General features: G+C 37.9%; 1 protein-coding gene across 1 annotated transcript in view; it reads right to left on the bottom strand.

Annotated features, from left to right (window-relative positions):
• Nucleotides 1-17812, bottom strand: part of LOC150092936 (uncharacterized) — a 96072-nt gene extending 78260 nt beyond the window's left edge. Inside the window, exon 1 of the mRNA XM_090413396.1 lies at nucleotides 17531-17812. The gene's annotated coding sequence lies outside the window, so the exon portion shown is untranslated. The remainder of the gene's footprint in view (nucleotides 1-17530) is intronic.
• Between the last annotated feature and the right edge of the window lie 8970 nt (nucleotides 17813-26782).

Here is a 26782-nt window from a genome sequence, read left to right as displayed (position 1 = left end):
CAGTTTTTTCCTTTTATTGAATTTTTTGGTCTTTCCTAAGCTTTCATTTGCTGCTGCATTTAGTATCGTTTTTTTGTTTTATTTTATCTAGATATTAATTAATTCTTTGTTCATATAGCCATTGTGCATTTGTGTCATTCAATAGTCTAGTTTTATAAACAAATGTTTCAATTTTTCTTTCTGTTCTTGTTACTTGTAGCCATTTAGGTGGTAATCTTAATTTTATTTTAAAAAGGAAGTGGTCAGTGCTTATTTCATATCCTCTGTGAACCTCTAACATCTAGTGAAAATTTTGATGTCTTTTCATGTAATATGAAGTAATCTAATACTGATTTCCATCCTCTTGCTGCCCAAGTATATTTATATATGTCTTTATGTTTATAGAAGGAATTCATTATTTTTAGGTTATTATAAACTACAAAGTCAATCAATTTTTTTTACCATTCCTGTTTAGAGTATGTTCTCCATGTATTCCTATATTATTAATTTTCGTTTTTCCAATTCTTGCATTTAAGTCTCCTTAAAGTATGATAAAAGTATGTAATCATTTTTATTTATTTTATTATATATTTTGTAGCCGATTATAAAAAATAAATATTATCCTGTTCTCTTCCTTCTTCTGGGGCATATAAACCAATTATTGTTAAATAACCTCTATTTTTATTTTAGCTTCTATTATTCTTTCATTCCATATTTCATGTTTTAACTGTTTTGAAAGGGAGTTATGAATCCAAATCATGACTCCTGCTTGTGCTCTTTGGTCTCTGTCGACTCCACTGTATATCGCATTAAAATTTTCAGTTCTCATAGTTCCTTTTAATTTTTTTTTTGTTTCAGTGATTACTGCTATTTTAAAATTTCTTTCATTTAATAATTGGTCTAATTCTGTTTCTTTATATGCTATTCTTCCTCTTACATTCCAGTTGGCTATGTGTATTATATTTTGTCGTTTCCATTTTTGTTTTACCTTTTCCATTCCAGGGTCATTTCCCATAGATTCAATCCGATTATCTTTTTCTGTCAGCTTACAAGTAGGATTATGTTCTCCATGTCAGGGGACTAGCCTGATGATGGAATAGTTCAGTGGTAGGGCAGCTACCTTAAGGCTTCTGAACTAATAGTACTCTAATAGCATAAGGGTCATAAAATAAGAAGAGTTGGTTGATAAGGCCTTATAGGAAAGATTAAAGTAAGTTAATCTTCTTCAAAGTAGAAGGAGGAGAGATCTAGCTAGGGGTCCATGGGAGTGCCGCTTCCCTTACAATCAAGATGATTGTCCCTTATGGCCCTGTTGGTCCACGAGTCCTTATTCAGTATATTCGGACCACCCCACCATATACATACACACACGGTGGGCTCCACTATCCACCACCCAGGGGACGTGTTCTCTAGGGGTTACAGGGTCCTCCGAGAGGATTGTTTTTCATTTCATCAAAATCACTAAGAAAGCGTGTTAGTGGTTTTGAAGAAATTCAAAGACACAGAGGTGCGGGCCATCAGGTTTTTCGTGCTGCAAGATAAGTCTGCAACTGAGATTCACCAAACATTGCGTGAAAATTTAGGGCACTGTGCCTTCCAGTATAACCAACAATTGAAAGCTGGGCATCCTGAACTGGAGACCTTCCACAGCGATCACACCTGAAAACTTCGATGCAGTGCATGCCATGATCCTTGATGAAAAAATACCAGCCAAATATATCGCAAAGACTCTGGAGACATCCAGGAAACGAGTTGGTGTCATTATCTATCAAAATCTGGAAATGCAGATACTCTCAGCAAAGTGTCCCCAAAGGTTTGAATGCTGACCAAAAGAGAAAACATGTGCTGTGTCATCTCAAGGGATATTTGATCATTTTGAGAAATCAGGTGCAAATTTTTTAGCTCGTATTCCGACTGTTGATGAAATATTGCTGGCTTCGTCATTATGACCCAGAGAACATACAACAGTCAATGGAGTGGAGACACAAGGGTTCTCCATGGCCAAAGAAGTTTCAAACTAAAAAGTCAGTAGGGAAGGTTCGGGCCATTGTCTTTTAGGATACGGATGGTGTAATCCTTACCAAGTACCTCAAAAAAGGTGAAACTGATACAGCAGCACTGAAGGAGGTACTGAAGGAAAAACGTTGCGAGAAACTAATCAGGTGCATGTTTCTTTTGCAGAACAATGCATCTGCTTATGAAATCCAACAGACAATATACAACTTGGGATTTCAATGTCTACCTCAAACACCATATTCACCACACCTGGCCCTAAGAATTTTGTCACCCCATGCAGTTGCATATTTTGCTGCCACTTCCCCTTTAAAAAAAAAAAACTATTTTAAAGACGTCTTAAAAATGACGTGGTTTGTGCAAAAAGGGAAAGACTTTTTTAACAGAGGATTCAAAATGGCAGCATCGTTGTAACAAGTTTATAACAGTTTGTGAGGAATATGTACAATGATGTGTAAGTTATGAGGTTCTACCTCAATTCCTCCTCCACGTACATCATTCCGGAAGACTGATTGTGCACAGATTCAATTTTTGTTCTAAAAATCTTAACTGAAAAGCAAAGAGAAAATTTCTAAACGAAACACAGATGGGGCCATCATTGATTATGAAAAACCCTTTGAGAAAATTAATAGAGAAGCCTATTTAAGATGTAGCCAATCTAAATATATTAAAAAAACTCTTACAGCTTATTCACGAAATATACACAGGAAATAGAATAGCAGTCAAATTAGAACAAATAATAGAACATAGAATAAAAAGACATATATATATATATATATCCATATCGTGGGATGAGTTGTTTATTATTGCACATCGGAAAATTAACTTCTCTATTATGATCACTGTAGTTTTTAAAGTGGTAACTATTTTGCCTGTATAACAGTTGGAAAATTTTATCTATAAAGCACGTGATTTTGCGTGTGACCATTTCGTACATCGCCTTACTTCTTTCTGCTCTTCAGCATGAATCTACTATTCTTAGCACAAAGCCAAGCGAAGCTAGAAAGTGTGGGCATACTATAAATAGAAAGTTTGTTTTTTTTAACATGGGTTTATTATACATTAAAGACACCAAGAAATTTTATAATTGGTTTATATAGACATCAAGAATTTGGCCAGGAGATCCTTAGGATGGACTGGCGGTTTATTGCTGTTGCTCATTTAGCACCACCCAGAGAAACGTATAGCTTAAGGATCGCTATGGACACGAGCAACAATTTTCCCCTAATTTTTTATCCTTTTCCCAAGTAAGTAAAACAAACTTTTGCGCATGAAATATATTCACGTCTGAGCTACGGGTATAGGGAGGGGACTAATGACTTCATATTACTTGCTTTAGTATGTATCCCATAATGCAAAGCACACCCAATTTCTGGCGTGCATAATGGAAAGGGTCACTACTCGGACCAGTTTCCCTGCTTAAGCAACCTGAAGGATGATTTAACTCGGCGGTGCCTCTGCTCAGTGACAGGCTCACCCTACTACCAAGCAGAACAGCTCATATTCCCAGGGAAAAGCATCAACCAAGGAAGCCCTAATACAGGCCACCCCAATGGATCCAAATTCATGGATGATCAAAGCTCCCTAAGGCAAAAACCTTAAGAGAGCAAAAACTCTGCTCCCCTGGAATCAAGCTACCAACCGGTTTCGATCTTTATTGAAGTGTATTTTAGTAAAGACCGCTCTAAAAATTAGGCGATCCCCCAGACCACTTCCTACGAGTGACCGAAGGATCATTCAACTCAGCGTTGTTCCACTCAGTGAGAGGCTCACCCTGTCACCAAGAACTACTCAGCGTTGGTTCTATACGGTGGCAGGCTCACCCCCACCACCAAGCAGAGCCATAATCTCAGTGGTGGCCAATTCAGAGACAGGCAAAAACCTACCCAAAGCAGAGCCTCTCAAACCTCAAGGAAAGGGACCACTTATGCACATCAGTGGGAACCGGGAAGAGATACCAAGGTTGAAGTAATGCAGAAGTCATATATATATATTCCAGGAAAAAGCTTGTATATATATATGATATAGATATAAGTAGACAAAAGGTACTTGATCTTATTAATAAAAATTCTCTGGATGAGAGAAAGATGTAGAAAGTTTTTTACCATGAGTTTATTATATATTAAAGATACCAAGAAATTTCATACTTGGTTTTAATCCTTTTCCCAAGTAAGCAACACCAAGTTTTGCTCGTGAAATATATTCAAGTCTGCGCTACTTGTACATAGAAGCTAATGATTTCAAAGAATCAAATTGTATTAACTACATCAGAAGATGATCTACAGAATTTTCAGTATGATCATTAAATGAAATTTCAGAACAGTATAATATGGAAATATCCAAGTAAAGACAAAAATAATGGCTTTCAAAATCAAAAACCCAATAATATGAACTAAAATAGTGACAGATAAGAAAATATCTGAGCAAGTGAATACTTGCAGATATTTGGGATGCAAATGAATATAAAAAAATGGACATTTCATTAAAGTAAATGGCATATTCATTAATATATTTTATAAGCTATCCTTGAGATAAAAACACATCAGAATCACCCTATATCATGTTCTATCTAAGCCAAGTTTATTACATGGAAGTGAAACATAGACCATAGAAAAGAAGAATGAAAAACGGATTGAACGCAAATGAAATTTCTCAGGAAAAGAGCTGGATATACCAAGTGAGACCATAAAACAAATGAAGAAATTTTTCAATCTCTGAATATAAAATCAATTAAGATCTATATAAGTAAATATAAACAGAAATTATTAGAACATATAAATCGAATGGACAATAGTAGATTGCCAAAAATACTATATGGATATAAAATAAATGAAAATAGAAAGAATAAAAAAGAGGAAGAAGAAGAATGGGAAGACAAAGAAAGCGATGACATTGGTGGGCCCGGAAAAGACGAATTTGTCCAAAATCCATGATACGAAGAAGAGCAAGAATTAATTTGACTTAAAAGTAACCTAATAAGGAATTTTAAAAAAAAACCTGAATTTCAAGAAAGCAAAAACTGTGAACAGATAAGTGATTTGAATATGTACATTCAGTTTACGTAGAAAGTGTATCTAGTGGTGTAGCTAGAGCTTTTGCTGCCCAGGGCGGCCCCTGAGTTTGCCACCCCTCTCAACACACACCAAAAATACTACAAAAAAATCAAAACGACGTATAAGGAAAAAAATTAAAACACTATTTTTATTTCTGAAGTAAAACTTTAATTTTAACATTCTAAAATGTTATTCTTGCTTTTCTGTTAGTAAAATCGATGATATTGGCCAAGTCTTTTATAGTAAAGCAGGTAATTCTTAATCAATTTTATTTAGAAAAACTTCTCTCACAACTAGCAACACTTACAGCAATTGTGAGGAAAATTCTCAGTAGTATTACAATATTTGGAAATGAGTTCGAGACTGTATTTTAGAATTAACTGCAAAAGTTCAAATAGGTTCAAAGTGCCACCCGGGGCAGATCACCACCTCTGCCCCTCCCTAGCTATGCCTCTGAGTGTACCGCTAAGAACTTAGAGAAGCAAAGGGAATAACACTACGTTGGAGGTTTAATGGATTTTTTACAACACTCAAAGAGAATTAAATTACAATTTAATACTCCTATATTTCGTCCTAGTCACTAGGACATCTACGGGGATTACAAAAACAATTAATGTAACATGCACACAAAAACTTACAATACTAAGCCCAACCACGTGAGTGACACTAAAGTCCTATCTAGGTGGAGCGCCCTCTAAGGGCGGTAGTAGGTGGCCTGGAATGTAAGGTGGGACCTCTGGTGATGAGTGTTTCCCAAATCTTCGGAAGCTTAATGCAACCGTATTTGTTAAGATTTGGTTGGTTTCTGAGAGCTGTTGCTGCTTCTAAGAAGAGTCTCTCTTTCTTGAATTTGCTGTGGTGGAGCATGGTGGTTTTCTTCCATGATACTCTGTGGGTGGTGTCCAAAACATGGTCAGCCAAGCCTGAATGGCCATAGTTGTGTTTAACGATGTACGACTTGTGTTCCTCCAGGCGGATGGATGCTGATCTGCCTGTCTGTCCCAAGTACGCAAGCTTACAGGAACAGGGTACTTTGTAAACTCCAGGCAGAGAGAGAGAGGGGGGGAGCTGATCTTTCGTAGAACGGATAAGGGTAGCAAGTTTGCGGTAGGGCTTATATGCTGTGTGTAGGTTATACTTTTTTAGTATCTTGGCTATTTTTGCCCTACCGCAAACTTGCTACCCTTATCCGTTCTACGAAAGATCAGCTGCCCCCCTCTCTCTCTCTCTGCCTGGAGTTTACAAAGTACCCTGTTCCTGTAAGCTTGCGTACTTGGGACAGACAGGCAGATCAGCATCCATCCGCCTGGAGGAACACAAGTCGTACATCGTTAAACACAACTATGGCCATTCAGGCTTGGCTGACCATGTTTTGGACACCACCCACAGAGTATCATGGAAGAAAACCACCATGCTCCACCACAGCAAATTCAAGAAAGGGAGACGCTTCTTAGAAGCAGCAGCAGCTCTCAAAAACCAACCAAATCTTAACAAATACGGTTGCATTAAGCTTCCGAAGATTTGGGAAACACTCATCACCAGAGGTCCCACCTTACATTCCAGGCCACCTACTACCGCCCTTAGAGGGCGCTCCACCTAGATAGGACTTTAGTGTCACCCACGTGGTTAGGCTTAGTATTGTAAGTTTTTGTTTGCATGTTACATTAATTGTTTTTGTAATCCCCGTAGATGTCCTAGTGACTAGGACGAAATATAGGAGTATTAAATTCTAATTTAATTCTTTTTGAGTGTTGTAAAAAATCCATTAAACCTCCAACATAATGTCCTCACAGCACTTAAGCCTCTACACAAGAAGAGGAATAACACTACGGCTACCCAAAATAATGAAAATAAACATTATATTCCCCACTTTGCAGTCTGTAAAAGCAAATGGCAGTGCACATTGTTTATTACCTTCAAGAACGGTTGTAGTTCAGATATGAATGACAAGTACAAGATGTCTACATTGTTTGTGCAGGGAAAACCATGGGAGGTAGTGGTGGTAGAGTAAATCCAGTGCGCCAAACGAATGTCTTATATAATATATAATTAGTCACTTGACTGAAGCACTGTCTATTCCAATTCATAAAAAAAACAAAGGAAATAAATGACAGATTAATAAGAAAATAACATTATATATCTTGATCAGTGTTAGCAAGAGAAGTGTGTGTGTGTGTGTGTGTGTATATATATATATATATATATATATATATATATATATAGTTGATGGGTGGGAAAATAATTACTTGACTTGCAATAACTATATGTGTATTAGTCTACTAAATGCAGGGTACAAAACATATTATTATATCCCAAGACCTCATGGAGTCAAAGACTCATCTGGGAGGTCCTTTTATCACACATCTCATCATACCATGTCTTAAACACATTCAAACTCTTTGTAGACACCACACTCTCAGGCAAGGCATTCCAATCATTCACAACTTCGCAAGAAAAAAACCTGTCTCTCACTCCCCTACTCACACCCTCTTTATACAGTTTCCAGGGATGACCTCTGGTTCTCCCCTGATCTCCCACTATTCTCTGTAGAACTTCTCCACCATTGATCCTATAACACCCCCTTACCAACTCGTACGTCTTTATCATACTCCCCTCTTCCTCCTGTCCACCAAACTCTGCAAATTACATCTTCTCAATCTTTCCTCATACTCGACATTCCAGAGGTCAGAAACTACCTTAGTCAGTCGCCTTTGGACCCATTCCAACATCTCTTCATCCTTTTGAAAACCCGGTGACCAAATCTGGGCACAGTAGTCTATGTGTGGCCTAATCAAAGCCTTATACAACGGAACAAGAATTTCCCTACTTCTACACGCCAGTGTCCTCTGCATCATTCCCAGAAGTCTTTATGTTGTCTTCACAATTTTGGCGATGTGTCCCCTAAATTTTAGATCCTTATCCACTTTCATCCCCAGATCTCTTATTTTCTCTACTTCCAACAATATATTCTCAACAAGCATAAATTCTGCATCCCATCTTTGTTTTCCAAATTTTAAAAACTTACATTTTGCAACAATGAGCTCACATCCCCATTTCCGTGCCCAATCACTCAATTTATTCAAGTCTTCTTGTAAGGCCACAACATCTTCACTACTCTTTATGATTCATCCCAACTTTGCATCATCTGCAAACAACTAAATATCTCCATCCAAATCTTCACCAATATCATTAATATACAAGTTAAACAGTAATGGCCCTAAAACAGATCCCTGAGGCACTCCACTAGTGACTTTCCTTTTCTTGGATATCGCACCCCCCATACACAACTTGTTGATACCTATCAGATAGCCAGTCTCCAATCCAATGCACTAATCTAATATCCAACCCCATCTGCTCTAGTTTGACTGTCAACTTATCATGAGATACTCTATCAAAAGCCTTTGCAAAATCCAAGTATATTACTGTGCATCCTTCTCCTCTGTGCAAAGAAGCAATCACTTTATTGTAATAAGTAAATAGATTACTAAAACATGACCTCCCTTTAGCAAATTTACCATTGTTGTCAACCCAACTCTGGATCCTAGTTCTCACAAGCTTCTCCAACAACTTAACACCTGACACACAGATAGGCCTATAGTTTGATGCTCGAGTTCGATCACCTCCTTCATGAAGTGGAACAATCTTGCCCTCCTTAGGAACTTGACCAAGTGCAAGACTCATATTAAAAAAATATGTCAAGGCAGGTGTCAATTCCCTGGCACATTCCTTCAGAATATGGTGCAAGACTCATATTAAAAAAATATGTCAAGGCAGGTGTCAATTCCCTGGCACATTCCTTCAGAATACGCAGTGATATATTATCAAGTCCCAATGATAAACTAAAAACAGTATTTTAAAGACAAACTGCTAGAATAACAGAATTGATTCTGAAAAGGCTGATCTTGCATAGACTTAAATTTTAGTTTAAAATTATTAATCAAAAAGAATGTCAAAAAGAAACATCACCTTTGATAAAATTAACACACAAAAATTGTCTGTAAAATTTAAAATATTAACTCATCTAAATATACTTAAACTAGCCCTTATAGTCTATTCAAGAAATGTATAAACATAAACAAGAAAAAAAAGGGAGATAAAATGGTTTCATTGATTGAGTTTATTCATCCAAAATCATTGGAATAAGTGAAACATGGATGAATGAAGATGATATTCTAACAGGAATAGAAATGGAAGGAAACAGTATTTTCTGCAAGGATAGGAAGGACAAACCTTTAAAAGATAAGACCTTAGAAAGGACTTTTAATACCATGGATCGTACATCAGCAATACAGAAAATGATATCAGAAAACTTAAACAGCTGGCTCTAGTCTTCCATAACAAACTCTGCCCCATCTGGAAATCATCATTAGTATCATTAAAGACAAAATTAAGACTATACCATGCAACCAGTAGATCCAACTTCTTGGATGGTTCTCAAACCTGGACGATAAACACCAAAAAAAACTACAGATCTAATTAACTCCTTTGGAACTACATGGCTCAGACTGACCCTTGGATACACCTGGATGGACCGTGTCACTAACTCTGCTGTTCTAAATCTGGCTAAGCAAGAATCACTTGTCAGTATAGTCAAAAAAACAACTCAGATGGCTTAGGAATCAACTCAGACATCCTGAAGTCTCACCCTTTTTGAAATCCCTCATCCTGTACAAAACAGAAGATGGCAAACGCAGTAGAGGAAGACCATGCAAACAATTTTGGTAATACATATGTGAAACCATCAGTAAGCTGAACTGCAAAACTCCATCTGACATCTACCAGTTAGCTCAAGATAGAGAGACTTTGAAGACCATAATTTGCAATATTTAATTTTTAATATAAATCTCTTTTCCCTTTGTATCATACTGTGAATAAACTATGCATGTAGGAAGGACAAAGGAGGTGGGAGGAAGTGCTGCTGATGATAGCAGGGGAATTATGTCCACATAAGGTAGACATGAAAGAGGGAAATAGTGGCAATAGCTATGAGGCAGTGTGGTGTAATGTGGAGATTGACAGGAAGACATTCTTAGTTGGATGTTGCTATAGGCCTGGGAATGTGGAGGATGATGATGAAGAAATGTATAAAACAATTTGGATTAGTGAACAAAAGGAAAGGTAATTATTATGAGTGATTTTAATTATGGTGATATAGATTGGAATGAAGAGATAGTATTTGGAAATAAGGAAAATGAACTTGAGAGATACTATCTCAGGCAGCACATGAAGGAGGGCATGCGAGGTCAAGAGTTCCTAATCTGATCATTTCATCAGAGGATGTAATTGTGAGAGAGGTTTCACACTTTTCTCCAGTTTGATAAAGTCATCATGAAGTGATCACCTGAGCTGTGGCTAGCCATATGCAGACTTTTGTGAAGAAAGGATATATGTGGAATTATAAGGCTTCTGATTATGACAAGCTTAGGAGACAGCTTGGAGCTATAACATGGAACAAGGAGTTGAGCAATAAGGAAATAAATGCTGCATGGAAACTGACAAAGAAATACATAACAGCATCAATATGTGAATGTATTCTGAAGTCCAAAAGGCAAGTGTAAAATTATTATTATTAATAGACACCTCCAGGTAGGTGGAACTGCAGTTCTAAAGGAAGTAGAGAAAATGATTGATCTAGGGGTGATGGTGGACAAGGACTTGAAATTCAGGGGCCACATTGCATAAGTTGTGGAGACATCACACTGGATAATGGCAATGATATGGAGCACCCTGACATGCAGAAATAGAGAACTTATGATGCCATTGTATAAGGAATTGACCAGGCCTCAAGATTACTGTGCACAGATTTGGTCACCAGGTTTTCATGGTGACGAGGATATATTGAAAAGGGTTCAAAGAAGATTCACAAAGGTGGTCAGTGGTCTTTGGAATGTGGAGTACAAGGACAGACTGAGAGAATGTAAGTTGCAAAACCTCGTGAATAAGAGGAGGATATGACTGAGACATAAGCTAGTCAAGGGTTATTATCACATTGACATGGAAGAGATTTTTCAATGAATGGGAGATGGGGGTAGAACAAGAGGACATCGCTGGAAACTAAATAAGGAGGGTGTAAGCAGCAGGTTCTTTGCACAGAGAGTGGAATGCATTGCCTGAGTGTGTTGTGAATGTAGACATGTTGAATCAGTTTATAGCACAGATGGATGAGCATTGTGTGCAATAGGGTGTACCTCCCACCCTATTGCACATAATGCTACGAGACAACTTCCAGATTAACCAATCTCTTGTGGATGAATTCCCCTGTAAAAGACATCTCAAGAGAAACAAGGATGTAATCCATAACTTCCACACACACACACACGTTATATATACAATATATATATTGTATTTTTTGGAAGGAATGACAGCATAAGAAAGGAAAGGGCATGCTGCTAATGATATTGGATGACATCTAGTTAGTGTTGAGAACTATGATTGTAGAACTAATAACAGAATTTCATGTTGCAGTGAATTTGAAGCCTTCTGGTGTGAGGTGAAATCTAACAAGATGAATCACATAGTAGAGTGTTGTTACAGACCTGGTGGATCAGTTGCTAGTGATGAAGAACTGCATCACTAAATAGAGAAACAATGGGAGACTTTAATTATTCAAATATCGATAAGGTAGCAGTAAAATCTCTTGAAAAGAGTGAAACTGAGAGACAACTTCCTCAAGTTGTCTTTGAGGAAGTTGTCTCTCAGTTTCTACGAAACAACTTCCTCAAGCATCATGTGACAGAAGGAACTCGAGATCAAAGAGTGTTAGATTTGATTATAGTGTCAGAGAGTGTTTCAGTTAAAGACGAAACTATTCTGCCTCCAGTTGGTGACAATGATCATGCAATACTCACTTGGGAAGTGACTAAGTTTATGAATGTTCGAGTCAGAAAAGATAATACGCTGAACTATAAAGCAGGAAATTATGACCAACTGAGGAGTATACTGAGTTCAGCAGCATGGTATCGGTTGCTGGATGGGAAGAATATCAACAGTGCATGGGAAGCTTTTAAAAAGATACTTAAATTAAAGATGCCAAGAAATTATATTCTTGGTTTCATCCTTAATCCAATGGTAAGCAAACAAAGTTTGTGCGTGAAGTAACTTCATGACAGCCTCTATATACGAGTTGCCCTAATGACTATTATTATGTGACACCTCCAGGGAGTCTAAAGACTCATCAAGGGAGAGTGTGCCAACAGCATCGAACAATTGACCCTTCCAACTATTAACCACGCTCAAACTTGCTTAACTTTCTGCCTGGAGTCATCAGTAGCAGAGGTTCTACCAACCGATCAACCTTTGCTGGCATAAGCTCAATTGCCTTAGCACTACTGGGTTACTTGTATATGGAAATATGACTTAAATCTTGATATCACTTCTGGATCTGAGTCCCACTGATGAGGCGGCCTCAAAGATCGAAATCAGTTGGATTTCGATACATCAGTCATGTATAATGTCTGGACATTATACATTCAGGATATGTATAATGTCCTGATAAACATTATATATGTCTGTCAGGATATGTGCATTGCATTATGGGTTACTAATGCAATTCATGTGAAGTCATTAGCCACTATATATAATGCAATATCAGAATGGGTCCCGAGATTTCAAAGCATAAATAGGATACAAGTCTAGTGGATGTGTAATCTTATTAAGCAAGAGATCTGTAAGAAATGGATAATGTGGAAGGAATACCGTGTGCGTAAGGATGATGTCCATTATGAAAATTATAAGCAGCAGGCTAGAATAGTCAACTCTTGTAGGAAAGCAAGGTTTGAGAACAAAAAGAAACTTGCTCTGCAAGCAAAAGAAACCCACAAGACTTCTATAGATATGTTGCAAGGTAAAAAAAAAAATAATGAATGTGAAAGAATGATTCTTCTGAATGCAGAAGAGGTTGTTCAACTAATGGGTACCCATAGTGCTAAAAGCTATCAACCTGGTGTATCCATCATTGAATTCAATGCTACCTCTTCTGAAGAAAACCTCAGGTGTGTATGAAGAGCTGTTAGCTGTATTAGAACTGTTGCACAAGCTTAATAAGAATTCAGCAATAGGGAATGAAGGAATATCAGCACAGGTGCTAAAAGAGTGTTCAGCTAAACTGGATATTCCTTTGACTGGGCTATATAATTTGAGTCTCAGAACACTGAAGATTCTGCAGGAATGGAAAGAATGTATGATAATCACATTGCACAAGGATAGGGCAAGACTGATGTATCCAACTATCGACCAATTAGTATCTCAGGAGTAGTGGTGAAGATTTTAGAAAAATTGGTTAGGGATAGCATTCAGAAATGGGTTGATAGTGAATTCCTACTTTGCAATGAATAGCATGGGCTTACTAAGAGAAGGTCATGCTTCAGCAACTTGCTCACATTCTATAATAATGTTACACCTGAACTAGCCAAGGGGATTGGATACACCATGGATTTTGCTAAGGTTTTTGACAGAATGTAGCAAGGAAGACTGTTGCATAAATTGGAGAATATGGATTTATATTATAAAATACAGTGCAACCTCGGTTGTCGAACATAATTCGTTCCTAAAGGGAGTTTCAGTTTCAGCCAGCTGAGCACGTGTTTGCCGGTTTGCCTGTTCAGGAACTGAAATTCTGTTCGGAAACCGGTGCATTTTTTGTTCAGAAAATATGTTCGGGAACCAATTTGTTCGAGATGAAAGTCATTTCACAACCAAGGTTCCACTGTATTTGCGTGGATAAGAGGATGGCTGACTGACAGATATCAAGAAGTGGTATATGGGGAATGTGAATCTGCAAGATTAAATGCAACCAGTGGTGTACCACAAGGATTAGTCCTTAGTCCACTGTTATTCAATCTATACATTAATGATATTGGGAAGGATGTAACAAGTGACATACAGCTACTTGCAGATGATGCAAAGATAGGTAGAGTAATCAGGAATGCTGCTGATATGCAGTACTTGCAGAATGTTTTGAATAGGCCAGAATTGTTTGTATCGGAAAATGGCTGTCAGTTCAATGCTAATAAATGTAAAGTCATGCACTTTGGTGAGATTAGATATCCAATGTTGTATTATATTAGTTGGATTATGCTAGAAGAAACTGATCACGCTAAGGATGTTAGTAGATAATAATGTTGAAGTTCAGGAGCCATGCAGCAAAGATTGCAAATACAACTCAAAAGATAATTGGAATTATTATTACATGACACCTCCAGGGAGTCCAAAGGCTCATTAAGGGATGGCACCTACTCTACAACTCTCCATCTCCACCACCCAATCCAACTACAGCAAACATCATCTACGCCAACGCCATCTACTGCACACCACCACTAGTATGTCCACAGACAATCACAAACATCCATGCCTATGGTGGGATTCAAACCTGCAGCTTTTTGGCTTGAGAGCGGATATGCTAACCAATTGGCCAACCAGGTCAGAAACAAACTTTGACATGTAAAGATAAGGATGTCATTTTGCCTCTTTACAAGGCCTTGATAAGACCTCACTTTAACTATTGTGCACAGGTCTGGTCTCTTGGTTTTCATTGCGATTCTGTTACAGTGGAGAGAGAGAGTGTTAAAAATGATATCAGGATTGTGAAATACTGATTATGAAGACAGATTGAGAATTTGTAGCCTGCAGACACTAGCAAACAGGAGAAAGAAAGGCGATGTGATTGAGACGTAGATACTGCTGAAAAGGTCATACAGGATTTTAGTTGATGGAATTTTTCTTGTGGAGGGTGAGGAAAGGACAAGAGTGCATCCTTGGAAGTTGAGAATGAATGAATGAATGCTGCTAAAAAGGGGTGAGGGCTAGGTTTTTCTCACAGAGTAGTGTGTGATTTGAATGGATTGCCATTGGATATGGTGTGTGCAAGCAGTGTGAATGAATTCAAGAATAAAGTATGACAGTTGGTGCATGTAATATGCGGCCTCCCATGATGAGTCCCTGACTTTCTAGATGTCTCTCTCTTAATAATAAATTTATATATATATATATATATATATATATATATATATATATATATATATTAGGATAACCAAGCTATTTTATAAACTTGGCTATTTTAACTCCTAATCCCAAGTATGCAAACAATTAAGTTTGCACCCGAAACAAAGTTCAAGTCTAAAGATGGTGCAACACCAGGGCAACTCATTGTAAAGGTGGGTAAAGCTCTGATCACTATTCTTAGTATTTTCCCATAATGTAAAGCACATCTCACTAGAAGATGTATACTGCGCTACATTATGGGTGGGGTCACTACCCAGACCGGTTTCAACCTTTTTTGAGGTCTCCTCAGTGAGTAGCTAGACCCTAAATACCAAGGTTATAGTAATATGGAGCCTTATCAACTTTACTTATAGAAGTTGCAACAAGGTGTTTTTATTTTTAATAAAAATCTCTGTAGGAGATATAGATGTAATAAATTTTTTAACTTGGGGATACTGTATATCCTAATATACAATATCCCCAAGTTAAAAAATTATACATACACGCATATATATATAAAATTATAAAAACAATCTTGAAACAGCTTAACCCATTTGGTATCCAAATAAACCCATAAATAAAGACAGACACTATGATTTGCAGATGATAAAAGTGTATTAGTAATAATGATCAGTAAAATCATTAAATGAAATTTCAGACTAACATGTTATTATATGGGTATCTCCATGGATTCAGAAGACTCATCATGGAAGATCTGTTATTCACATACTACTTATCTCTCTCCTTAAACTCATTCACTGATGAAGCATTGATAACCACCTGTGGCAAGCCGTTCCACCTGCTCACCATTCCCCAGGCAAAAAAATGTAGTCCTCACACCCTGGCTAACCATGCTGTTACACAATTTCCATGGACGATCCCTCATCCTCTTCCTCATGTACTGACAAAAGTCTTCAATTTCAATCCTATAAATCCCCTTTAATAACTTACAGGCTTCTGTCATGTCTCCTCTTTTTGCCTATCAACTAGTTTTTGAAGCACACAAGCTGCCAATCTACTCTAATAGGGTGCATTCCATAGATCTGTAACAATCTTTGTCACTGGCCTGTGGACCATCTCCACCACATCTCCCCCACGAAATCCAAGTGACCAGATCTATGCACAGTAATCGAGATATGACCTTATTAGAGTCTTATTTAGAGGAAAAATAATTTTTCTATACACAACCATCCCGAAATCCTTGGCCTCATCAGTTTCCTGCAGCTCAAATCCATCAATATAGTATACAGTTGTGATCTCTTCTTCCCAAAGTGAATCATATTAATATTTAATAATATATGAGCATATCATAATAATATATGAGCATAAGTAAAGACAAAATTAATAGCATTCAAAGGAGAAAACCCATCAAGTAAAATAGTGATACAGAATAAAATATTAGAAAGTAAATACTTTCAAATACCTGAGACTTAACATATGAAGATGAAAAAAAGACATTAAAATATTAAATTTTGTTAAAGTAGACATGTTTAAGCCATCCCTGATAAAAAAACACATCAGAATATGTAATAACCTGTCTAAACCAACTTTATTATATGGAAGTGAAAACTGGAGCATAAAAAATAAAAAACAGATTCAAAACAGCAGAAATGAATTTTTTCAAAAAAACGGTGGATATACCCACAGGGGCCATAAAACAAATGAAGAAATTTTACAATACCTGAATATAAAACCAATTAAGTACTCCAAAAAAATACTATACATAAATGGAAAAATGCGGAATCTGAAGTTCAGGAAAGCGATGGCATGAGACCGGAACAGGCCACTAGGCCTAATATCCGTGATAGGAAGAAGACAATGTTTGTTAAAAACAAAAATCATTTAAAAATATTGTCCTAACTGAAACAGCAAAAAACGTCCTCTGGTCTCAGTATGTGTATATCAATTAATACTATATGAAGTTGCAAATTTTTGAGAGCACTTTGCTAACGCAATAATTGAAGTAGATTTTCTTTACAACTTTACCTGCAGTTGCTTGTGACATACCGGATATATGATGAAACTGCAGTTGAACATCGATCAGATTTAATAAGAAAATAGCATTATATGAATCGATAGTGTTAGTAAGAGAATAAATTTATTTATAGACATGATACTGTCCGTATATCTATATAGTTGAGGGGAGGGCCAATTACTTAACTGGGCAATATTAGCAGATTTTCATCACTCCTACACATACTAGGAGACGAGGAAAAAAAGGCCCGAAATCTACAAACGTGTCAACCTTTAACAACCGCAAACACCACATAATGTACTCGAAAACTGAAAAAGAATTATGCAACAAAATAGAAAATGAAAGAAACGCTCAAAAGGAGAGAGGGAGGGGGGGGGGGGGGACGGTAGAATTAAGAGATGCAGTGCTTAATAAATGCTCGCCCACGAAAGCATAATTTCTTGGCATATTTCAAGATTATAAGATATCAAGCCCTATACTTCAACTACGATATATAACTGCTGCCTTCATTAGAACCCAAAATGGTACTCACATTTTTTTGTATCGGTGTGAGGATGTTTACATCCATTGCAACTCAGCCAACGTGAATTCTTCAAAACAGCTGTTCCCAAAACCTTCCACCGACTTCGTGTCAACAATATCTTTATTTCTTCAAATATCACATATAGAAGACTTCATATCATCAACAGTATGTAGCAAAATACGCGTATTCACATGCACACATAATTATTAAATGAAAATTCAGGAGCAACTAAACTAAGAAAATCCGCCACTTTCATTTCGTATGATTCACATCACATTTTCCCACCAGCAATACATCTCATGACTAACACTTCCAGCAAGACGAAAATGACGTTTTAAAGTCTACGCTTACTGGGCGCTATGCTATTGGCTATAAACGTATTTTGACCAAGTTTCCGTCAAAGTTTGAACAGCAGAATTATAGCATTGCAAAGATTACTGAAATAGGGAGCCAAAAGGCTTCACTTCGGCGATGCAAAATGATTCAAATTAAGTGGATATTGAATCCAACATTATTTCAAAGCCGAATAGAGAAACTACAAGAGTTTCAGAGAAACTGCAAGAGTTTCATGCCGAAAATAGATAGAAACTATAAAAATTTCGGTGGATCCAAGCGTAAGCAAACCTTTTCATGACAGGGGCAACTCGTAGTAAAGGTGGATTCCTTAGTACTAGTATTTTATCCCCCCCCATAATATATAACATCATACTTATATAATATATAACAACATTTGTGGCAAAGTGTAAGGTTATGCATTTTGGGGTGAAAAGATTGGCGGCAGTTTACTGCATTGGTGGAACCGTGCTCCAGGAAATTGATGAGGCACGAGATTTAGGAGTGTTGGTAGATAAGGAATTGAAATTTAGGGGACACATTGCAAAAGTGACCAAAACAGCTCATCAAATCACTTGGTTGCTGAAGAATACGATGACAAGCAGAGACAAGCAGGTTATTGTTCCTCTGTATCGAGCCTTGATAAGACCCCATCTAGACTACTGTGCTCAGATTTGGTCACCTAGGTTTCTTCTTGATGGGGAGCAGGTGGAGAGGATCCAGAGGCGAGTGACCAAGATGATAGCAGGTCTGTGGAATGAACCGTATGAGAACAGGTTGAGGATTTGTGGGTTGCAAAAATTGGTTGATAGGCGGAGGAGGGGAGATATGATTGAGACATTCAAATTACTGAAGGGTTTCTATAAAATTGATTCAGAAGATATTTTTGAGAACAGAGCTGGTTGTGGGAGGACTAGGGGACATCCATGGAAACTGGGCAAAAGTGTGGTTAGTAAAGGTGTTAGAGCTGGGTTCTTTACTTTTAGAGTAGTGAATGAGTGGAATGCGCTCCCTGAGTCTGTGGTGGATGCTGTGACAGTGAATGAGTTTAAGGCGAGGTATGATAGATACTGTATGAATGTCAAATAGTTGTGATGAATATGATTTGGGGCCTCCCTCGATGAGTCCAATGACTCCCTGGAGTTGCCCGTAATAATAGTAATAATAATAGTAATAGTAATACATCTCCTAGGATATGTGTTTTACATTATGGGAAAATACTAAGGATAGTGATCAGAGTTTAACCCACCTTTACTACGAGTTGCCCCTGTCATGAAAAGGTCTGCTTATGCTTGGATCCGCCGAAACTTTTATAGTTTCTATCTATTTTCGGCATGAAACTCTTGTAGTTTCTCTGTTCGGCTTTGAAATAATGTTGGATTCAATATCCACTTAATTTGAATAAAACAGCATTGCAAAGATTTATACTGGATGCATAAACCGTTACTTATAGAAAAAAAGTACTTTTGAACAGAGTTACTCTGAAGATATATATAGGATATCTAATAGAACTACAGAATAGAAAGTAGCAGAAAGTTGTACAAATTCATTGGCAAAGAAGACGATCCTAATGAAGGATTTTTAATTATTGACATATGGATTGGAAAGAGAAGATAACATACGGAATCAAAGAGTGGATTTCTGCAGTCAGGGATAACTACTTAGGCAGCAACGATAGGCTTCAGGTTGAATTTCGCGATATTCTTACAGTATGAACTAACATCAACATTGCGACTGATTAGTGAGAACAGCCATGATGTATTTACTAGCTTAGACTGTTTGCTTCTTTCTTGAATAGACTGAGTCTTCGACTCTTAATCCCTGCATCTGTAATAGCTGCTTTGAATGGGAGGTGGTGGTGGATGCGCATTCGACCCACTCCTTGTGAGCTTTTGGCGATTGCTGATGATGTGCTAGCCTGGTTGACTGAGTGAATAGTGTATCTGCTCTCCAGCCAAAAGGCTGCCAGTTAGAATCCCACTGTGAGCATGGATGTTTGTAATTATCTGTGGAAATACTAGTGGTGGTGGTGGTAGGCAGTTGATGGCGTCGGGGTAGATGATGAGGTTCGCTGTAGTTGATGGATTGGCTGGTGGAGACGGAGAATTATAGGGTAGGTGTCCTCCCTTGATGAGTCTTTGGACTCCTTGGAGGTGTCACGTAATAATAATAATAATAATAATATGTCTTCTAGAATGGATTTAGGTCTTCTGTATTTAGAATAATCGCTACGGTTGTAATTAGCAGCTTTACATATTAGTCGGTTGTAGTGGCTGTCGGTAGTTGTAAAAAACATTCCAGCAGTGGTTTTTAGGAAAGATCACATGTCTGGTATCTTGGCGTCGCGATGCAGCTGGTTATTCCTGATAAACCGAGGAATGTTCAGTGCCATTCTGAAGCATTTACTTTGGATTATTTGTAGCTTCTTGATATCACTTTAAGAAGCATGTCCCCCAGACTGGTGAGGCGTAAGTTAGGAGAAGTCTTATCATAGTTCTGTAAAGCAAAATCTTGTTGTTCATATTTAGGTAACTTTTTTCTGTTCAAGAGGGGATAGAGCTGACCGATAATATTAAACCCTGGCAAATCTCAACTAGGTATTTAGCTGAGGTTTGCCACGGTATAGGTTTGTTGAACATATGCACAGTTTCTAGTCGATTTGCTAATCTTCTAGTGAAGAGTACTAAGAGCTTTTTTTCTGGACTGATGGAGATTTACCATCTTGCGAATCACTTTCCAAGTATATTGGTTGCGATTTGGAGTTTCTTGAAGTGGTCTAGCTGTGGCTATCATCTGCATACAGAGCAGGGATAGTGGGAAGCATTTTAGGAAAGTCTGCAATATAGGTGGAGAAAAGTAAGGGAGACAGCAGAGTGCCTTAGGGGACTCTTGATGGAGATTTCATTTAGTTTATTTTTACTTTGAAATTTTAGTTATTAAGATAGGATTTGATGAGTAAAATGTGAATTTTGCTTGAAATAGATTATAAATTAGACCACAGTGCCAAATCTTGTCAAACGCTTTGGCCAAGTCTAAAGAGATAACATGGGAGTGCTGTCGCCATTGCAATCCTTGGTTGATATATTCAACAATTTTGTAGATCTGCTGTGTTGTAGAATGCCCTTTTCTGAATCGGAATTTTTCACCTCCGAGCTTTTTCCTCCGCTTCTTGAAGTCTCAAGAGGACTATGCGTTCTGCGACTTTATTTATACTAGAAAGCAAGCTAATGGAGTGGTGATTTTGAGGGCATTTCTTTTCCTGATTTGGGAATTAGAAATGGATCTGTTATTTTCCAGTGTGTAGGAAAGTAATTGAGCCACAATGTTGCATTTATAATGGCTACAAGATGCATGATGCCTTTGGGTGTGAGGTGGGAGTTTGAGTAGTTTGTTAGAGATCCCGCTAGTCCAGTTGCCTTTATGGTACAGTTTCCCAATGATTTGGTGCAATTTGACTGGTGATACGAGTTTAGTGCTGTGATTTCTGTACATACGCGACTGTAGATTTTTACTATGAAGATTAAATGTACATATTTATAGTTGAGAGTTCATTGTTTTTCTAAACCATCTGTTTATTGGCATCACTGTAGGCAATTCCCCCTTTTCCACTAATAGGGGAAGGAGCCAGCGGTTAGTTCGGGGAGCATTCATGCATTTCCAAAGAGCTTGGTCTTCAGTATTAGGTGTTGAAGTTTTTTTATCCCATTGTTTGTTGCAGAAATATTTTAGTGCATAGCAAACCTGGTTTGTAGCCATGTTAAATGCTTGGCGATCATTCGGGGCCAGAGTTTTGTGATACCGGTGTCTTAATTGGTTTTTCTCCCGAATGAGAGCTGTTTTATATCATCGGGAGGCCAGTTTGGGGATGTGCATGTAATCGTAGTGGTGACTGAACTCAGTGATACTAGTATTTGAATTTATAAAGGATTTATGACATTTGGGATTTCTTCAGTTGGAGTTATGCATGGGACTGTTTCAAGACTCTTTTGAAGAGCTGGGAAGATGATTCCAACTAATAACGATGGTGATATATTCGATGAAAGTATGTGCAGTGCTTAACTGTAATAAAATGGGATTATGGTTTAAGCTGAGGTCATTAACTGTGTATCTGATAATTGTATACTACATTTTTCAGTATAGCTGTGTTTAGTACGTCAGGGCTGCCTACACCGTTCATAATAAGTAGGTTCCATGGAACCGACCACTGCTATGGAGGTTTTGGTTTTGGAGGTGATTGACAATTGACAGTGTTGGTAGTCGGGCGTTTTGTTTTAGGGTGTACCTGATTGAATTTTATATAAGGTTTTTCAGGAAACTCACATTGCAGTGGAACTAACACAGTTTGAAACCTACTGTCTCTCCCTCTGCATAAAAAATGCAGAAGGTCTGATGGGTGTGTAGGCCCCACCCGAAACTAGGACCAGTGGTGGATGTATGGTATATTAAGGGGGTTAGGTTTTCACCCTGTGGCCAAGTGAGTTCTTGACACTCTTTTCCCATTTATTAAGATATAAATTACTACAGGGGTGCTTAAGGGTCAAAGCTATATAACTGAGAGGAGACCTCCACATAACCTTTAAAGGAATGCGGAGAACCGACCAGGGCTTCTGACCTAATCTCCAATCCTCACCTTCTTGTGGTGCACCCTGTTGGGTATCTACTTTGATACTAAACAAACGAGGATGGGCTGGCAATTTGGGATTTAGCCGATCAAATTGTATTCTTATTGGTTAAGCCAAAATAAAAAATGATGGTACAACATGACAACATTTCATGCCGGCTGGGGCGTCGCCTGGTTAAACAATGCCCGCGTTGTTTTCGCCAGGGAATCAGGGCGAACACTGAAAAGTCAGCTACTGGAACAAATCTGAAAACAAACCCCAACCCAACATCACCAGAGTTAAAGATCGGTACTATCAACGTAAGAAGCCTGAATGGCAAAGAAATGGAGCTAGCTGAGGAATTAGATAAGTACCAGATCGACATAATAGGGGTGACTGAAACAAAAAAGACCAAAACTGGTGAGATCTTTCTGAGCAATAAATACAAAATGTTATATTCAGGCAATGACAATCAAGGAAAAGAATGAGTACACATAGTATTCAACACAAAATAAGAGGCTAATCTTCTTGAATGGCAGTCAGTCTCAAGTAGAGTAATATGGGCAAATATGAGAATGGGGAACTGGACAATGAGACTTATTTGTGCCCATGGTCCCACAGAAGGTTCTACTAAGGTAGAAATGGAGGAATTTTTTGACGCTTTAGAAAAAGCAACTGACACAATGAAAAAGGAAATGTTGGTGCTTGTTGGGGATCTAAATAGCAGAGTAGGAAATGATTGTGAGACATGCAAAAATATTTTGGGAAATTTTGGAGAAAAGAGCAAAACTAATAATAATGCCAAATATCTGTTGGATTTCTGCTCAGGACATGGACTGGTTATTACTAACACCATGTTCCAACATAAAAATGTGCACAAATTCACATGGAGAGAAGAGGCTAGAAATAAGAAAAGTCTCATTGACAATGTTATTGTTGATAGTGATGTTTTCTCCCTGGTGCAGGACACCAGAGTGTACAGAGGATTTGAAATTGGAAGTGATCACTATTTAGTCTTGAGCAGGATAAAATTGAATTTCATATTGAAAAGAATAACATGTAAGAAAGTTTTAAAGCGAATAAAAGTTGAGCAGCTCTCAGATGTGAACTGTAGACTAAAATATAGAAAGATTATTGAAAGAAAATGAAAGAGTTTGAGAACAGGAATCAAACCTTGGAGATTCAGTGGCAAACTCTGAAGAAAACATTGATTGATTCTGCCAGAGAGGCATGTGGTGAGGTTGTGTGCAAGGATAAAAAAATCAGAACTCCCTGGTGGACACAGGAAGTTAAAGAGGCAGTGCAGGAAAAGAAGAAAACATATCAAAAGTTCCTGTCAAATAAGTCAGCTTTTACTCTTACAGAATACAGAGACAAATGTAAGAAAGCTAAACGGTGTGTAAAACTAGCTAAACAAAAGTCGTGGGAGGACTTTGGCAAGAATATAGAAAATAAATATCAAGAAGGTGGCAAAATATTCTGGAGGTTGTTGAAGCTTAGGAATGGAGGAAAGAGTGCTGTAAAAGATTAGAGATGATAAAGGTGACATGAAATCAGGAGAAAAAGATATCCTTGAAGTATGGAGTAATTACTTTGAAAAACTGTTAAATGAAACAAGCAGTGATAACAGCACAGTGATAAAAAACACTGACCAGGCATGCAGTCAGGAATACATATCCATACTTGAAGTAGAAAAAGCCATCAAAGGCTTGAAATGTGGAAAGGTAGCAAGAGTAGATGATATTCGACCAGAAATGCTGAACTATGGTGGTATAAGAGTCTTACAGTGGCTGCACTGCATAGTTCAGAAAGCCTGGGCAGAGGGACAAATTCCCGATGATTGGAGTAGAGCTCTCATAGTACCCATATATAAAAAGGGAAATAAAACTGAAAGTGAGAATTACAGAGGTATTTCCCTAATGAGTGTTCCTGGCAAGATCTATGCAAGTATACTTGAGAAACGGTTGAGAAGAATTGTGGAAGAAAAGCTTGGTGAAGAACAAGCTGGATTCAGGCCAAATAGAGGCTGTCAGGATCAGATCTTCACTTTACGACAAATAGTTGAGAAAGCATGGGAATATAACAAAGATCTGTATTTAAGTTTTGTCGATTTGGAAAAGGCATATGACAAGGTGCCAAGAGAGAAGCTATTCAATACGCTGCAGTTATATGGTGTCAATGGGGCATTATATCAAGCAATACTTAGTCTTTATTTGAGTTGTACGTCAGCAGTTAGAATTGAAGGAAGTACAAGAAGATGGTTTAATGTTAAATCTGGTGTGAGACAAGGATGTACATTATCCCATCTGTTATTCATTATCTATATGGATCACATTATGAAGGACAGTGGTATTAAACCTGATATCAAAATTGGAGATGATAATGTCAGCTCTTTGCTTTATGCGAATGATGTTATACTTCTAAATAAATCCGCTACAAGTTTGCAAGATTATATAACTAAATTGAATAGCTGTTGTAATAGATATGGTATGAAGGTCAGCAATAAAAAGACAAAGACAATGAAAATAGGCAGAATCATTGAAAATGTCAACTGTGTTGTGAATGGAGAACCTGTGGAACAAGTAAAACATTTCAGCTACTTAGGCACGATTTTTACCGAAGATGGTAAATTAAATATAGAAATAGACAACAGAATCAGCAAAGCTGGTATGGTGGGAAGTCAATTGAATAAATTCATATGGAAAAAGAGAGAAATTAGTCGGAACACTAAATTAGCTGTATACAAGACAATGTTCAAACCAGTTTTAACTTATGGATCTGAGAGCTGGGTCAGAAGTAAAACACTTAACCAAAGACTAGAGACAGCAGATATGAGAGTCCTGAGAAAGATTAGAGGTGTGAACAGATGGCATCAATGGCAATATCATATTAAAAATGAGGATATTAAGAAAGAACTTGACATTGTCAGCATCCAGGAATGCGTTAGCAGAGCTAATCTCAGGTGGTATGGTCACTTAAATAGAATGGGAAAGGAAAGATTAGCAAAACAAGTGTTCTCTGCCAGGTTGGCAGGAAAAAGACCCAGAGGAATACCAAGATATAGGTGGATTGATACAGTACAAAGTGCCTTAGACGATTGAAATATAAGATCTGATAATGTTGGAGTCTTGACAAATAACAGACTGATTTGTAGGAAAATTGTAGATAGGAAGTTAGAAATGATGTAATTTTTTCGTGTAGTACTGTCATATCCTGTACACCCCTTGAGCATACATGGCAGGAATTTGATGATGATGATGATGATGATTATAAATTACTGTTGCTTGGCTCGTTTTTCTAACGCTTGGTTTTGCTTGCAGTCTTTTGCAGCTGCAGGATTCTCTTTGCGAGTAGACCACTGATTGAGACTACAGGATATCTATGCAGACTCAAGGATCCACGATCTTAAGCAGTGATTTCGCGCCTTGTTCTCTCGGTATGAATGAGATTGACGCTGACGCCCTGGTAGAGTCACTGGACAGAGGACTAGCCATAAATATACTAAAAAAGATCCTCAAAAAAGTTGAACTTAATCTATACTCTATGTCGGGGATGACGATGACAAATGCTCTAGCACGTAAAAAAGCAGGACTTGGTGATCTCCGCCCCCTCGGGCTTCACGGAGGTTTTCTCGCTTAAGAAGCGCAAAACCACAGTCTCAGAACCACCAAAAGAGGGTGGAATGGAAGAAGACGGTCCTGTTTCGGATTCCCCTACATCCACTAGAGAAAAGATACTTCCGATTATTCAGCGTGAAAAAAAATGGATGTCTCTAAGGGCTACCATGTCCAATCTACAGACCTCTTATAACTACTCAAAAAAATGTCACTGACGGCATGAAGATTCAGCCCGCCACAATGATGGACTACCGACTCACGGGTCAAATGAATGCCAGAGGCATTCATATCACATCTTCTCACTTAGTTCAGAGAAAACTTTGAATGTAATGCTCAGAGGAATGTCTGAAGACGTATCCACAGAAGACGTGACTGCTGATCTACACCATCAGGACCCATTGAGATCAGCAGAATGACCAAAAAAGACAAGACTCTGATGCCACTAGTATTAGTAGAGATCAGTCAACCTTACAAACATATATATGACCTGACGTCCATCTGCGGACTGAAAATCAGCCCAGAACCCCTAAGGAAAAGGGCTTCAACAGGTCAGTGCCACAGATGTCAAAAATTTGGCCACGCCCAGATAACGTGTAAGGCTGAGTTTAAATGTCTAAAATGTGGGAACAGCCACCCAACCAATATCTGCACAAACCCCGGCTAAATGTGCCAGCTGCGGTGGCTGTCACACAGCCAACTATAGGGGTTGC

This window comes from Typopeltis vanoorti, chromosome 24 (genome assembly GCF_054136105.1).
Source record: "Typopeltis vanoorti isolate ZY-2024b chromosome 24, IOZ_Tvanoo_1.0, whole genome shotgun sequence".
Classification (NCBI taxonomy): domain Eukaryota; kingdom Metazoa; phylum Arthropoda; class Arachnida; order Uropygi; family Thelyphonidae; genus Typopeltis; species Typopeltis vanoorti.
Note: the sequence above shows the minus strand (reverse complement) of the source record. Positions and strands in the feature narration are given on the sequence as shown.